General features: G+C 35.6%; 1 protein-coding gene across 1 annotated transcript in view; it reads right to left on the bottom strand.

The window, feature by feature from the left end:
* The window catches only part of EYS (eyes shut homolog), a 1,828,849-nt gene that overhangs the window by 251,114 nt on the left and 1,561,569 nt on the right, over positions 1-16,166 (bottom strand).

Here is a 16,166-nt window from a genome sequence, read left to right as displayed (position 1 = left end):
GTGGAGAATGACGAGTAGATAATGCTGACATGTGAGTAGTAGCTACATCTCAGATGATGGAGAGCTTTAAAAATCATACAAATGAGTTTGGGTTTAGCCTACTGAAAGCTTAATTTGGGAAAGTAAATTAATCATATCTGTGTTGCAGTGACATTATTCCAGGCATTTAGTGACATTGTTTTGGAAGTGTTATGAAGAAGGCTTGAAGGGCCTTAGAGTTTAGGCAGTTAGGCATGGTGACCATTGAGAAGGACACAGAAATCATTCAGGGGAGCAAGGAGCGTGTACACTGAGGATGTTACAGTGGGTGTCAAGAGGAAGGGGGCAGATAAGAGATAGATATTCAAGGAGTGGGAAAACTTGAGCTTGAATTGGCTTGAAGGGGCTAGTAAAGAAGGAGACAAAGTAAAAAATCTTAGATTACTGATTTAGGATGCATGAAAACATTTATCACATCATTCCTTTCAGTCTATGATGTAATCTTATTATCTACATTGTGCAGATGAAGACACCTGGGTTAAATAACTTCTCCAAGACCACCCAGAGAAAAGCAGCAAAGCTAGGATTTGAACTGAGGATCACCTAATGTCAGAGCACATGCTTTCAACTGTCTTCAATAACTAGGGTGCATAATATTGGAGGAAGAGGATATTTGTGATGAAAGAGAAAGTAACATTATGTTTTGGAAACTGGAGCCTGAAATGGCTATGGAATACATAGTTAGATCATACAATAGCCAACTAAATGACTGGAATTTTAAAAATTGGTTTTATGATACCCTCCTATATTATATTCTAGCTTATTGGGCTTTACAATGACAATGGCAAATATTTATATATTATGTCCCAATCTAAAAAGACCAATGACAATGCAAGCATGCTACAGAACATATTGGGAAGGAGACTGTGGAAAAAGGCCCTATTAACTTTTTCATTAGTCATTTTAAACTATATTACACATTAACACTTCAGTACACTTCACAAAATAGCAATTTGGGCTTTTATTCAACCACATTTACTAGGAAAGTGGGAACTAAATTAAATACAATCTAGAAAACAAATAGTGCAAAAAATTTCATGAATATTAATAGAAAACCAGACAAATGTAATGTGCTTGAATTTGTATCACAAAATGTACAATTCGTTCTTTTGTGGAATTGCTATTTCCAAACAAGATGGATTGATTGCTGTAGTCACTTAAAAAAATGTAAAGTGTGAAACATTCATGGAAAAAAGAAGATAGGCTCAGATTATGAGAAATAGATTTCTTAATGAAGGAATGAGGTTTTGAATAAAGTACTCCCTTTGGCAGCATCTTAACAAGATCATATTCAGTGAACATGAATCATTAGTAAACTATGAGACAACGAACAAATGCACACATCCAGATGAGATTGTAGGTTGCTGTGGATTTGCTAGAAATTCCCATCTGTCATTATTTCTGATTTTTTTACCTTGTCCTAAAATCATTAATAGGTACACACAGTCACTGTGAATTGTATGCTTGCTTCAAAAACACATCAGGTTTTAATTTATTGAATGGTATTTCATTAGTTCAGATGAGTTGAAATGTGGCATCTCATTTTCTAAAACTGTGTGGGAACATTCATCATATAGATACTTAAATTATAATTTAGACACTAAGTAAAGTTTCAATATATCTGAATAAAATTGAATAAACATCCCAAATGAACTAAAATTCATTTTAGATCAAACTGACTTTTTCTGATTAGTGATGGTTTAAAATATCCTTATTTAAAATTAATCTGAGGCAATTTCTCTCCACCCCCATTTTTATTAAATGATATGAGACTACTCTTTATTCATGGAGCTACTTTCACAAGAGAACATTTTTTTAGTGGTTTGATTTATTTACTTTATTTTACCTGATTTCTAAATACCTCATGGACAACAGAAGGAATCAAATCATCTGGGTACCTTAATCTATTCAAAATTACATTTCTTAATAGATCACTCACTCATTTACATGTATTGAATTCTAACTTTAATAATTATTTACCTTATTTAAGTATTATTGTGATAATTACTAAAGAAGAAAGATGAACTCTTGGGTTGGAATTTAACCTGAGTCAAGTGCTTAGAAGACAGTAAAGTTTCTGCAGCTATCATTACTAGACTAATGCAGTTTTGAAAAATAGCAAACTGCTCCCTGTTACTTGAATAGTAACTATAAAATCTACTAAGATATTTCTGGCAGAGTCACAGTTGGTTGTGACTTTGGTTGTGAAGCAAATTAAAATACATTCAAAAAGAGTAAAATCTCTTAAGATCTGTTGGAAAATGGCTGGTTGAATTTAATGGATTATTGGCTCTCCTAATCTGAAATACAGCATTGGTTGAGCTATTTATGATCCTCTTGCACACGGAGAAATCTACACCCTGTCTTACTTCTAACCGGGGAAGTAGATGTCAGCTTCACTTTTCTTCCTTTGGTTTGCTTTAAGTTTTAAATGCCCATTATTCATTACTTACTGGTTATGATAATTACCATTTTCTAATATATGGAAAATAAAAATTTCTTTCCTTTTTATAGACTTATAGCTTGAGTTTTGGAATAGTAATCTAAAAGTGTTAAATTTGATCTATTAATTTACTGACATTTTTGTGGAACTCTAAGAATATAACACTCATTGGAAAAGATTTTTTTAAGATAAAGCAATGAATTATGGGCCTTTGGTTAACATTACTATATTGCACATTTCAAAAGGGTAAATTTTTGCGTTATTTTTTTTTAACCACAAAAAGCAATGAATTGTATTGTTTATAATCGTTTGACAACTTTTTCTAAATTTTATGTTTTTATTTCTAATTAATTTTTCTATTTTCATTTTTAAAGAAGATTTATTTATTTATTTGAGAGAGAGCACACAAGTGCACAAGTGGTGGTGTGTAAAGGCAGACTCCCAGCTGAGAGCTGAGCCCAATGCTGGGCTTGATTTCACCACCCATGAGATCATGACCTCATCTGAAATCGAGAGTCAGATGCTTAGCTGAGTGAGCCACCCAGGCTCCTCTATTTTCATTTTTATTTTTAGACAGGAAGTAGGATTTATTGGTCGGCATCAGTAAGAAGGGGCAGTGCTGAGATTCTCACGAGTACAGAACCCACCATTTTCAAGGAGCCAGGATTAGGGATGTATTTGACCCCATAGCCATCTGCCATGAGCCACTTTTCATCTACCATGTCTTCTTCATACATATTAAACTTAGTAAAGCCCCACTTCTTGGAAATGTGGATTTTCTGGTGGCCAGAGAACTTGAACCTGGCCCTTCACAGGGCCTGAATTACATGCTCCTTCTTCAGCAGCTTGGTATGGATGGACATGATGGCTTGGCCAGTGTGGGCCCTGGCCACTGTGCCCTGGGGCTTTCCAAAAGCATCACACATACCTAGTCTGGAACCTGTCAGCCCCAGTACAGGATAACATCTTGTTGATACAAATGATGTGGAAGGGGTGGAGTTGTATCTTATTTTTTTAAAGCTTTAATATATTATATATATATATATTATATATTAATATATAATATATATATTTGTTTTAGAGAAAGAGAGAGAAAGAGCATGAGCAGGAGGGGCAGAAGGAGAGAGAATCTGAAGCAGATTCTGCACTGGGTGTGAAGCCTGAGGCAGGGCTCAATGTCAGGACCCTGAGATCATGATCTGAGCCAAATCAAGAGGTGGATGGTTACCGAGTGTGCCATCCAGGTACCCCCAAAAGTTTTTACTTAAAGTTAGTTAACATACAGTGTAGCATTAGTTTCTGGTGTATAATATAATGATTCAATACTCCCATACATAACTGGTGCTCGGTTTACCTTCTTCAACCTTTTTTTTTCCTCCTCTTGCTCATTTGTTTTGTTTCTTATATTCTACATACGAGTGAAATCATATGGTGTTTGTCTTTTTCTGACTAATGCTATTTTTAAATAGATTCTCTGGCAAAATATTTTGGATTTAAGATCCTGGAATTGGTGTAAATATACTAGGAACTAATGGTATAAAAGTATGGACTAGGGTCTTAAAGCTTATTTAAATGGAAACAATATTTTCCTGAAATTTATTTGTGAAGTAGGTACGTGGTTGTAGCCTACTGGGCAGTAGTATGTTACAAGATACAAGATACAATTTTAAGGAGTCTAATGTATAGGATGAAGTGTTAATGCTAATAAAATAGGGTCTATTTCTGAGTTCCTTACTTCCACAGTTCAGACTTAAATTTGTTTTCAGAAAGATAAATCTTGGAACACTGAAAAAATAAAAAAATTTAAAAAAAAGATAACTTCATAAGCACTGGGACTGAAACGGATGGAAGAAAGAAATCCTTGAATGGCAAGAGCCCAATATTGTGGTGATACACAAATTCTCCAGGAAAAACATTTTGGAAAATATTTCTCTTCCTTTTTTCCCCCCTGTTATTTAAGACTTTTTTCTTGATATTTATGATTTCTAAGTAGAAAAGAAGGGCTGGAAAATAATCACTTTTATTAAAATATTTTTTTAATAAAGTTTACAGTTAGGTTGTAAATGTTTTCTATTTGGAGATTTTTGGATAATAAACATTAATACTGAAAATAAAATGAGATAATGTAGACATATGGTGTGACAGAACTTGCAAAGTGAATTTTTCTTAGTTGGCAATTTCTTATCAGATCTTCCAAATTAGAATTGAAAAACATATTTTTGGTAAAATGAAGTTTTTTGGAGGAAGGTATTCTGTTTGTATTCTTTTTAAAACTGCTTTATCATTGCAATTACTATAGTGTGCAAATTGGAAGTTTTCATCTGCTATATTTAAATCTAGTAAAAAAATTTTGGGTATTTGCAGTAAGATTTTGTTTCTATCTTTTGTGCTTGTTTTAACATGGTGATGCATAGAAAATGTCCCAGAATTGTAATGTTATGGTGTGGAGGGAGAGGAGGAACAAAAATTACTTAAATGTAATGTGGATATAAAATTATAATTGGAATGCACTTCCATTTAATTTTGGGTGTGTATTTGGTAACTCATTGCTTCCGCAATCTCATGAAAATTAAGGGACTTTAAGAAATTGTCTTAAATTATCACTTAGGTGGAATTTTAAAATTTATGGTTTTTGGCACATACACCTATTTATTTTTGAGTGTAAATTCAATTTTATTTTCCGACATTTTAAATTTCTTTTGGAAATTTTAATGTAGTGCATAACTAAGATAAAAAATAGTAGTCTGCACTTGCAGGACAGAGATTTCCAAAGTAGGGACTGAGAGCCAACTATGTCATACATAAAATTATTGGAACACAGCCATATCCATTTACTTGCATACTGCCTAAGGTGGCTTTTAGAGCTAAAATAGTAGAGTTGAATAGTTGTAGTATAAACTGTATAAAAGTCTAAAATATTTACTATCTGGCCCTTTCTTTACTTGTCAACCCCTGTTAACGTTCATGAAAGCCTGGAATGTGAGCTCCGTGATGGTCTATGACAAAGAATAGTTAAGAGCACTAGGGAAGGGGGAAACGAAGAAAAAAAAATTACTTAGGTTTATTTTTATTTTTATAACTTAGGTTTAAATAGAAGTATTCATATCAAAATCTGGAATCAAATTTTGGTCCACAGAAAATGAAAGAATATTTAGAAAATAGACTCAAGAGCAGGAAATTGTCTACATTTGACTTTCAACCACGGTCATTTACCAAGTGCATGGGTACTATATTGGTAATCCTAAATAACTAATGACTTGATGCTTTCTGGTCCCTTAGGGTTGGATGATGCCTGAGTTTTCTTTCCTCTTCAGAGAGAAGGTGATAGGCTCTAGTGATGCTGACAGAGGATCATATAGACCTACACAATTTGAAATATATATATTTGTGTGTGTGTATGAGAAAACACATTTCCATTAAAAGGATAATGCTGGCTAAAATAGCTACAATTTTCAGGAAAGTAAGAATCATGTTGCATAAAAATTCAAAAGTTGGTTGAGAATGGGCAAAATATAATCTCCTATATTAAAGAGGTTTAAAAAGCAGGCTTCAGTGTTGCTCATCAAACAGTGAGCTAAAAGATAAGTGCTTTGTATGTAGAAAATGGTAAGTGCTTTGCCCTTTAAAAAGGAAATACAGAAAATGTTGCCCTTTTAATATGTCCTGTAGCCTGCCCTGGATTTGAGGATGAACAGAGATGGCACTAAAAATGATAAAGCAATAAATCATAAAGCCCCAAAGTTCCTTTTGTGTCACAGCTCTTACATGTTCAGAAGGCAATAACAATCTTCAGTACACATCAATTTCCCTCCGTGGGATGGAAATTGGAGAAACTGTGTGAGAAAACACTGAAGAAGAATAAAAATGTTTCAGCCTCTCTTTCATTTTCCTTTCTTTGAATTTGTGCTGTCCACATGTTAATTGGAGATCTTAATAGTTTTAGCTATAATTTGATAACTAAAGCAGAAAGAAAAAACAACCCATGGGCTTGTATCTTAGCTGGAATCCAAAGTAAACATAATCATTTCTTCTTTTTTTATGTTCAAAGCATTTTAGGTTCCTTTAACTCTCTTCATGTTTACCTGTCTTTTCTTTTCATGCATTGAAACTCACCAGCTCACCTCTGCATGGTTGTCTTTTAGTGTCTAAAATGCCAGCATAAGTGAGAAAAGGTAAAAAGCTGTTGGAAAAATCTTTTACAAAGTCCATCAACATATAATTTAACATATTAATGATAGTGAGAGCAGACATCTCCTTGTAATTATAAAAGTAAGAATTTTAAAGCAGCGGGTAATTTTCTTAGTTTCTGATGGATTGGACTTGGGGTCATTTGTAGGTTTAATTTGGGACCTGGTCAGAATCAGGAAATAATACCGGTTTCGTACTGTGGACCTTTATATAAATCTTCATATTAAGAATTCCTTTCCTTTAGGAACGAGATGTAACTATTTAGGGTACCACTTCAGGAAAAAATACAGCTGGTAACTAGAAAATGGGGAATAAAGATGTCCTCTTTTATTCCAGAGGTATTTAACTTTGGGACTAATTTTTGCGGTAGAGTCAGGACAATCTCTGCAATGTGCATAAGACTAAGAACCACAAACCTTCGATGAACAGCCCAGACAGTGCTCCAGGAAGGAAGCTCTTTATATAGTTTGTTCACAAAGAGCAGGCTGCCATGCAGTTCTCTCTTCACCTCTCCAGATATGCTCCTAGGGATTGAATGAAAACTCATCTACCACTTGAGTAATTTAGCGGCTTCTATTTCTCCCTGGACTTCTTTATCAAATTTGTCCTTTCTGCATCATTTTGATCATTGGATACCTACTACTTTATTCTTCCTGATGTTTGTTTTCAAGTTTTTCTCAGCTGACTTGCCTGCAGTCAACTGACGCCTTCCTCTGGTTGACTTGTGTAGCTGTGTGTGACAGAAAGATTTATAAGAAACATGTATTTGGGGCACCTGGATGGCTCAGTCAGCTAAGCATTTGACTCTTGATTTTGGCTCAGGTCATGATTTCAGGGTTGTGAGATTGAGCCCTGTGTTTGGCTTTGTGCTTAGTGTAGCATCTGCTTGAGATTCTCTCTCTCTCTCCCTCCACTCCTCCCCCCCAACTCGCTCCCTCCCCCCCTCTCTCTCAAATAAATAAATAAACAAATAAAATCTTAAAACCAAGAAATATATGTTTAGTCTTCAATCCACAGTTTTGACAATGCTTCAGAATCATAACTGTGAAATGGGTGACTGTTTTTAAGGAAGGTGACTTTTGGATCCAAGGTAGGGGCTGGTTGCCAGAAGGACTAACCATGCAACTAGAGGGTTGCAATGTTTGATTCCACCCCCCACCCCCACCCTCCAGGGAGGGAGTGTGAATCAGCCTATAGTCAATGACTTAATCAATCATAACTATGTAACGAAATCTACCGTTATTATTATCTACTTCTTCTTTTAGATCTATTAATATTGCTTAATATATTAAGGTACACCAATTCTGTATGCATAAATATTTACAACTGTTATATCCTCTTGATGAAGTGATTATTTTATCATTATATATTGACCTTCTTGTCTCTTGTTACAGTATTTGTCTTAAAGTCTATCTTGTCTGTTATGAATATAGTTACGACTGCTTTCTTTTGGTTTCCTTTGCATGTAATATCTTTATTCAACCGTTCATTTTCAGTATATGTGTGTCTCTAAAGCTAAGGTGAGTCTTTTGTAGGCAGTATATAATTGGGTCTTTTTTTGGGGGGGTCTTTTTTTTAATTGATGTTTTTATCTTGTATCCTTTTTATTTTGACTTTCGGCTACTCTGGCTTTTGATTAGGAAATTTAGTCCTTTTACATTTAAAATAATTATTGATAGGCATTACCATTTTGTTGTTTTCTGGACATTTTGTAGTTCCTTTGTTCCTTCCTTCCATTCTTGTTGTCTTCCCTTTTGATATAATGATTTTTTTGTAATGGTGTACTTTGGTTTCTTTCTTTTTGATCTCTTTATATCTACTAAGTTTTTGGACCTGTGGTTACCTTGATGCTTACATAAAATGACAGGCAGAGATCACAAGTAGGCAGAGAGGCAAGCAGAGAGAGAGGAGAAGCAGGCTCCCCACCAAGCAGTGAGCCAGATGTGGGGCTCGATCCCAGGACCCTGAGATCATGACCCAAGCCGAAGGCAGAGGCTTTAGCCCACTGAGCCACCCAGGAGCCCCACTGTATATTTAACTTTATCAAAGACTTTTATATTATCATATGTTTTAAAATTATTACCATCCTTTCATTTCATTCCAATTTTAGTATATGTGCTGCCGAAGCGAGCACCATCCTTTCATTTCAGCTTAAGGAACTCCCTTTAACATTTCTAATAAGGCTGGCCTAGGGGTAATGAACTCCTTCATCTTTTGTTTGTCAGTAAAACTCTTTCTATCTCCTTCGATTCTGACGGACAACTTTGCTGGGAAGAGTATTCATGGTTGGCAGTTATTTTTACTTTCAGCACTTGGAATACATTATCCCACTCCCTTCTGTTCTGCAAAATTTCTGAAAAACCTGCTCATAGTCTTACCAGGTTCTTTTGTATGTAATAAGTTGCTCTTTTCTTATTGCTTTTAAGATTCTCTTTGTCTTTAACTTTTGACAACTTAAATACAATGTATCTCCATGGGGATCTCTTAGGTTCTTCTTTGGTACTTTTTGTGCTTCCTGGATCTGGACATATATTTATTTTCTCAGGTTAGGGGAATTTTCAGCTTTATTTCTTTGATTATACTTTCTGTCCTTTTGTCTCTTCTTATTCTAGGATGCTCTGTAATGTGTATATTAGTCTGCTTGTTCCTGTAAGTCATCTTCACTCTTTAATGATTTTTTCTTTTTGCTCTTCTGATTGGATTAATTCTACTGCTTTACCTCTGAGTTTACTGATTCATCTGCTTTTGAACACCTCTATTGAATTTCATATTTCAGTGACTGTATTCTTCAGCTCTGTGATTTCTGTTTGGTACTTTTTAATATTTTCTACCTCTTTATTGAAATTCACACTTTGTTCCTGCATTACTCTTCTGACCTCAGTGAGCATTTTTATAACTGTTATTTTGAACTTTATTAGGTCAATCATTTACCTATGTTTCATTAAGACTAGTTTCTGATTTATATTGTTCTTTTGTTTGTTTCTTCATTTTCTTAACTGTCCATGTTGGTTTCTCTGCGTTAGATAAAACAGCCACCATTCCCAGTCTTCAAAGAGTGGTCTTGTGTAGGAGATGAACCTTGTGAATCAACCTAGCCCAAGCTCCTGGTTGTCTCAAATTCTTGTGATTGTCCAAGCCACATTCTTTGTTCTTGGTGGCTCCCAATACTTGAGGTTGTGCCAAGTCCCATCAGTGTTCCAAGGGAAAGATTACAGTTGGCAAGTAATTACAGGCTGATTAGAAGCCAGCCAGCAGTTGGGAAATTACGTAGTTAAGCACCTTCCAGGGAAAAGCTAGAGGATGGTTGTTTTTATCTTCTCTCTCTGTGCTGAGCCTATATTTAAAACAAAACAAAACAAAACAAAAACCAGCTTGTTTGCTCTAGTTCTGTGGGACTTGTGAATGCAAGACCCATTGACTATCAGTGCAACATGATTTGGTAATCTGTTCCTCAGTCAGCAGCTGCAAAACCTGGTATCAAGCATGTGTACAAACCCTTCCCAAAGAAATAGTGGCAATTTTGTTTTATTGTTGGAGCACAACAGAGGAAGAAAGCTTCAGAAATGCCCTTTAGCCTCCTTGGGCTCTGTGGAGGATCAGAGCCAGTCCCTAGATATGTGCAAAATGAAAGCTGGGCCCTCAGTTTGTCAAGTGTGCAGTCAAACCCCTTTCAGGGAAGACTGGGAGATGGTTATTTTTGCCCATGTTCTCTGCAATGAGCCCTAGAGGGTTAGCAGCTGGGGCAAGTGCTCACATACCATTAAGAATTCCTTTGTTTTCTATAGTTCTGATGGTCTTGTGGACACAAGTCTCACTGGCTTTCAGAGTTAGGTATTTTGGGGGCCCAGTTGATGGTGGGAGCCTTAAAAGTTGGGTGCTAGATGTGCTTTCCAAATCTTCAGCTTTTCAGGGACAAATTGGGAGTTGGGGTTCCTTTCTGATTTTATGGTGCTATGCCAGAGGTAGGGTTTATGGAGAGACTGTGTCTCAGCTTTCCTTGTGCATTTCAATGTATTTGCCGGACATGTAAGAGTTACTCAGCTAGTTTCTGGATTTCTTTCAATGGGAATTGCTTCATGTAGCTGTATATCCAGAGCACGGGAAGAGGGAAGTTCAGGAGCACCCTGTGTTGCCATCTGAGTTCCCTGAGTGACAAAACCTCTTCTTTTTAAGTTAGCCTAAGAAAGGCTTATCAACAGAGTGCTAAATAGAAATCTTCAAAAATAGTGATAAAATAGCATCCCCACTTATTAACTTAGCAACTTAAAAAGACTGAAAACACCTAGTGCTGGTGAGGCTGTGGAAAAACTGACCCTGCTAGCTGAAGTGTAACTGGTGCAGCCTTTGTGTACAATATAAAATACACCACGGTAGGGCTCAGTATTCTATGTAGAGATTGTGCAGCATTGGGAATGATCATAGGTGTAGAATGGATATTCACTCACTGCCATCCTGAGGAATATGGGAACATCTATATTGCTTTCATGCCACAGACAGGTCATTAGGAACCAGGACTGCTGCTTCCTGTTCACCTTGTCAGCCATCTCCCAACCATTACTTCTGTACCACGTTGGATTTGATGCTGAGTTCAAAGTTGGAGTTCTCCTAGATGCCTAGAAGCTCTGTCATAGATAATGCTCATTAACTGGTAGGTCCTTATTGTCTTTGACTATTCTTATAGTACCGCCTCCCTCACTCAAGTTAGAGATTTGTCTTTGAGGGTGTGCAGAAGTGGAGAAGGAAGCAGACTCTTGGTATGTTATTGGAATCTGAAGGAGTTTGGAAGACTCCTTTCTCTCTTGCCAAGACTGTTTTGCTAGAGTTGAAGAAGTTGGAGGCCAAAGCTTTTTAACAGCTTCTTTGTTCTTTTTCACTGGGCAAGAAGCCTCAGCATCAGAGATGGATGACTGAGAGACTTAAAGGGGAAATAAAAATACATTGCTTTAATATCCCACCAGTATTATGCCCCTTACAATATAAAGGGGGAAAATACAAAGCAAACCTATTGTTCACTGTGACTTTATACTCCAGGCACACGCAAAGAACATTTTAATAAAGACCTTGCCCTGCAGCCCCTGGACCTGGCGAGTTGTTTCATCAATTATGCTAATGAGGCCCAGGTTCAGTTAGTATTGCTTATGGAAATTTCTTCCCTGAAAAAATGTCATATTCTTACATTTTCTTAAAAATGATTCCAAGTACTTTTATGGGTCTTTTCAGAAAAAAAAAAATGACTTGCTTTTGTGAGGCACACCTTTCCTATCTTCCTTCCATGTTTCCATTATAGTTCTTACACTGAATGGGAAGTATGCTTCAAAGTATCTCCGTTAATTAATAGAGAGCTTTGGTCATTGGTTAATAATTTTGATTGATCTGTTTTTTGTTCGCATATAGATATGCTAAAGTTCTTTCATTACTGGCTTTCTTCCCATCAATATTACCTTAAGATGATTAAAGGCAAAGTCTTTCTGGTTAGAAATGCAATGAAAGCTAATATCAAAATGGCAGAGAGCAAGGAACTCTTTAGGTGGAATATAAGTTCACTTATAAGGTAAAACACTCATGTAAGGTGAGTGACTGTACCCTGGCATTGTTCAATTCAGCTTGAATTTTAGCTGAATGATTCTTTGCAGCTTCATTTGTTACTTAATGTAGCTATGAAAATGTATTGGTCCTTTGGTCTTTTGACATTCACCATATATCTCTTAGACTACTTAACATACCTTCTGTTCCTTTTAGGGAAAATTTCTCTTTCTTTTTCTTTTCTTTTTTTCTCTTCTTTTCTTTTTTGTTGTGGTTGATCTAGACTATTTTGAATGACTTTTTACTTTAAAAAATATGATGGAACTTCATGGTGACAACATATGATTTACTGTCAAGCTGTTTTGTTGATTTAGTTTCCAGATGAGCAAAAAAGCAAAAGGTAGAAGTGAACAATTTATACCAGACAGGAGATACTGTAAGCCAAATGACAGCTGCAACTCCTGAAAAATGTAAAATAAGGTGGCTGAGACTAAATTTAGTCTCTTAAGTCCCACAGGAATTAACTATATGTAGAACATTGTATATAGAAAATTGAGATAATCTTTGGCAGAAAAATAATGTTTCATTGTAATCAATCCAGTGGAAGAGGAGTTTCCTTACTCAGCTACCTCCCTCTGTGAATACATAGGGTATTCATAGGAACAACATTATTTTTAGCCCAGCAATGACTGGTGGCACAGTGAAATTATTTCTTTGACTATATGAGCATCCGTTGTCCACAGATACTTGAAAATAGTTTTAACAGAAGCAAAAAGTGCCAAGAGCCAGGTTATTGTAATCTACCATTCATCTGATAATAAAAATTCTGCTCAATATTTACTTTTTAACAATATAAAATCTTTCACAGAAAAACTTAAAAATGGTGAATGCAAGTATTTTAGGATTGTTGACATGTATTTATTTTTAAATTTCTGCTTTTCACTTGGAATAACTAATTTTTTATGTTTAGGCAAAGGAAGTTATTAGCAACAGTTAAATATTATATATATATATATATTTAATATTGTACATGTAGATATGCAATGTATTTTACAGAGTTTAAATATAATTGAGAATGTTAGCTCCCTGAAGTTGGAGGTCAGACCTTGAATTTTTCATGTCTGCCTAGGAGCAAACCATGACAGTTTGAAAGGCTAGATTTCAGAGTTGAAGTATAAAAGGGGAAGAAAAATTTAAAGTGTGGTTTGATATTTTGGAACTTTTAAGAATGCTTATCTATTATTTATGTGTGTATGTATGTATGTATGTATGTATCTACCTATCTATCTACCTATCATCTACATCCTCTGTTCATTTGGATTCTCCAGAGAGAGAAAATGGCCATCTCCATGATCATCTTGAGACAAAGTAAGAGGACGTATGGTAGTTGGTGTCTACCCTCCTCTACATCTAAATTTAATTGTGAAGTATGACTCTGAGTTGAAAGAGGGCTTAAATATCAATCTCTCTCTTTCTCTTTTTTTTGGCAAAAAGAAAAACAGCAAACTTATTTCCTTTCCTTTTCCTGAGGAAAAAAATATCCCTTTTGGGAGAGTATTATATTAAAAAAAACTGCTTAAGCTTCCTTAAAACAAGGAACAAGTGAATTGTAAGCCCTGCCTTTTCTCTTTACGAACTTCATCTATAAGAGAAAGCCAGCATGTCATATATTGACATTTGTGTTTGTCATTATGGTGTATGTTTTTTTATCATCACAATTTTTCTTTGCCTGAAAAATTGTTTCTGTAATTGTTCTGGAGAATCTTCCAGATTCTCACTTAGAAATGAGGTACAGTCTGTCAGGAGGTCATGATTTCAGTGGCTCATTACATTTTCTATTCTCTTTGAAGATTGTAGGGCAGGGGTCAGGCTTAGCTTGCCAGTCACTGAAAATTCCTCATTCCACCTCCCTCTTTTTTTTGCAGTAAGCCATGCTGGGTGTCAATGATAACATGGGACACTTGACCAGATGCTTTAACCCCAGCACTGAGGACATCTCACCTGATGGCTGTTTTCTTTATTCCATATTTGAAAATAGCCAAGCATTAAATTAGGCATCTATTTCCCCAGGTACAGATGTTTTTTCAACTTCAGGGAGCTAACATTCAACTTCAGGGAGCTAACATTCTCAATTATATTTAAACTCTCTAAAATACATTGCATATCTACATGTACAATATTAAATATATATATAATATTTAACTGTTGCTAATAAGTTCCTTTGCCTAAACATAAAAAAATTAGTTATTCCATGTGAAAAACAGAAATTTAAAAATAAATACATGTCACTAGGTACAAAAAACAGATAAAATTGTAGTAATGTAAAATTTTGGGGGAAGGGGTAATAATTTATCCTTTCAGTAGGGAATCTGAAATTGTTAGTAAGGATGGTCTTTAGCCAAGGAGAGAACACATGGGAACACCAATATTACACACACACACACACACACACACACAAATTGATCATATCAGCATGCAGTGGGAAAAAAGGTAAATGAGGAAGAATCTTTACAAAAATGAGAACTGAGAAGACAAAGCTCAGGTTTTCAAGTGGATGCATTTTGAAAGATATATACTTGATAAGCATTCAGAACCCAGGCAGAAAAAATGACTGAGAGAGTATTTCCCGTCAACTTGGAGTTAAGTTTTGAAATATGAACTGCAAAGTTCAATTACATAAATCTCAAAGAGAAGTTATAAAAATTAGATTACTTAAATTTGTGAAATCTTTAGTACAATATTTGTCACATAGTAAGCACATATATGAGTCCTTTTTCATTATTTTTATCTCAGTTTGTTCTTGCACAATCCTATGAGATGGATGGTACTATTATTCTCCTTTCATGTGTTTTTCTGAAGGTTAAGTCACTTGCTTGGAGAAACTTCATGTCTTATTTAAATACTGTTTTGGTGTGACTCTCTTTGAGGAGACCACCCTTCTGTGGTCACAGGGTAGGTTGCAACACAAACTGGTCCCCTCAGAAGCACTCTCCTTTGATTTTGAATTTTAAATGGTTATAGAACTGTTGGACATTTTCCCATACTGCGCCCTAAAGACAGTGACCTGAATTCCTGGTACATATCCTGGTTTCTGTGATTTCTGAGACTGGTCTCTAAGCTTTTATTTTAATTCTTGAGCTACCTCATACCTTTCTAATATGTTCCATTGTTTCCATTTGGTCTTGCATTGCTGTCAGCTTGGGTGAGGAGGCCGGCAAGCACTGGAGAGAACTGACAGTGCCTTGCTGCCAAGGTTGATTCTGCTGATTCCAAGCTTGTCCAGGAAAAGCTACTGTGGTAGAATTTTTTGTCTTGGGGAAGGGAGGATTTGAATGGCCCTGTACAGACACAAGACTTGACTTCCTTAGTACAAGCTGACAAAGGTGGTCCAAAGTTTTTCATCCAATTATTTTGTCACTTGAGTAATGACTGCCTGTAGTGACTGTAGCATTCATTTGAGTGCCTGTTCATCTTTTAACTTTCTTTGTAAATTTTTATAAGATGGTCTGAAAATTCCGTTTGTAAATCTGATCTTTATTTCCTCTTATTGTGCCCATATATTATTAAGAGAAGGGATCATGTCTTTTTCTGCTCATCATGACCTGCCATTTTCTAGCTTTTCTATGTGTATCCAAATTTATTGCTGACTATTTCCTACCAGATTTAGTTGTCTTGTTTTCTTAAACACCTGCCTTTCGGCTCCATCCTCCACGAGTTTGCTCATGCTGTTTTCCTCCATTTGAAATGCTCTCCATCTTCCACTTCATCTTTCAAAATCCTACACCTTCAAGTCTCAAGTGGTCCTCTTTCCTTTTATGCCAATCCATGTTGATTCCTCTCTGAATTTCCATTGCTCTTTACAATCAGCACCTCACAATATAGCAATTATTTCATGGGTGGGCATTTATTTCTACTTGCATGGTAAGATTCAGGTACACAGTGATTGTTTTCCTCGAATATTTCATTATCAAAA

The sequence above is a fragment of the Lutra lutra genome, chromosome 6 (genome assembly GCF_902655055.1).
Source record: "Lutra lutra chromosome 6, mLutLut1.2, whole genome shotgun sequence".
NCBI lineage: Eukaryota > Metazoa > Chordata > Mammalia > Carnivora > Mustelidae > Lutra > Lutra lutra.
This window is presented reverse-complemented; position numbering and strand designations above follow the sequence as displayed.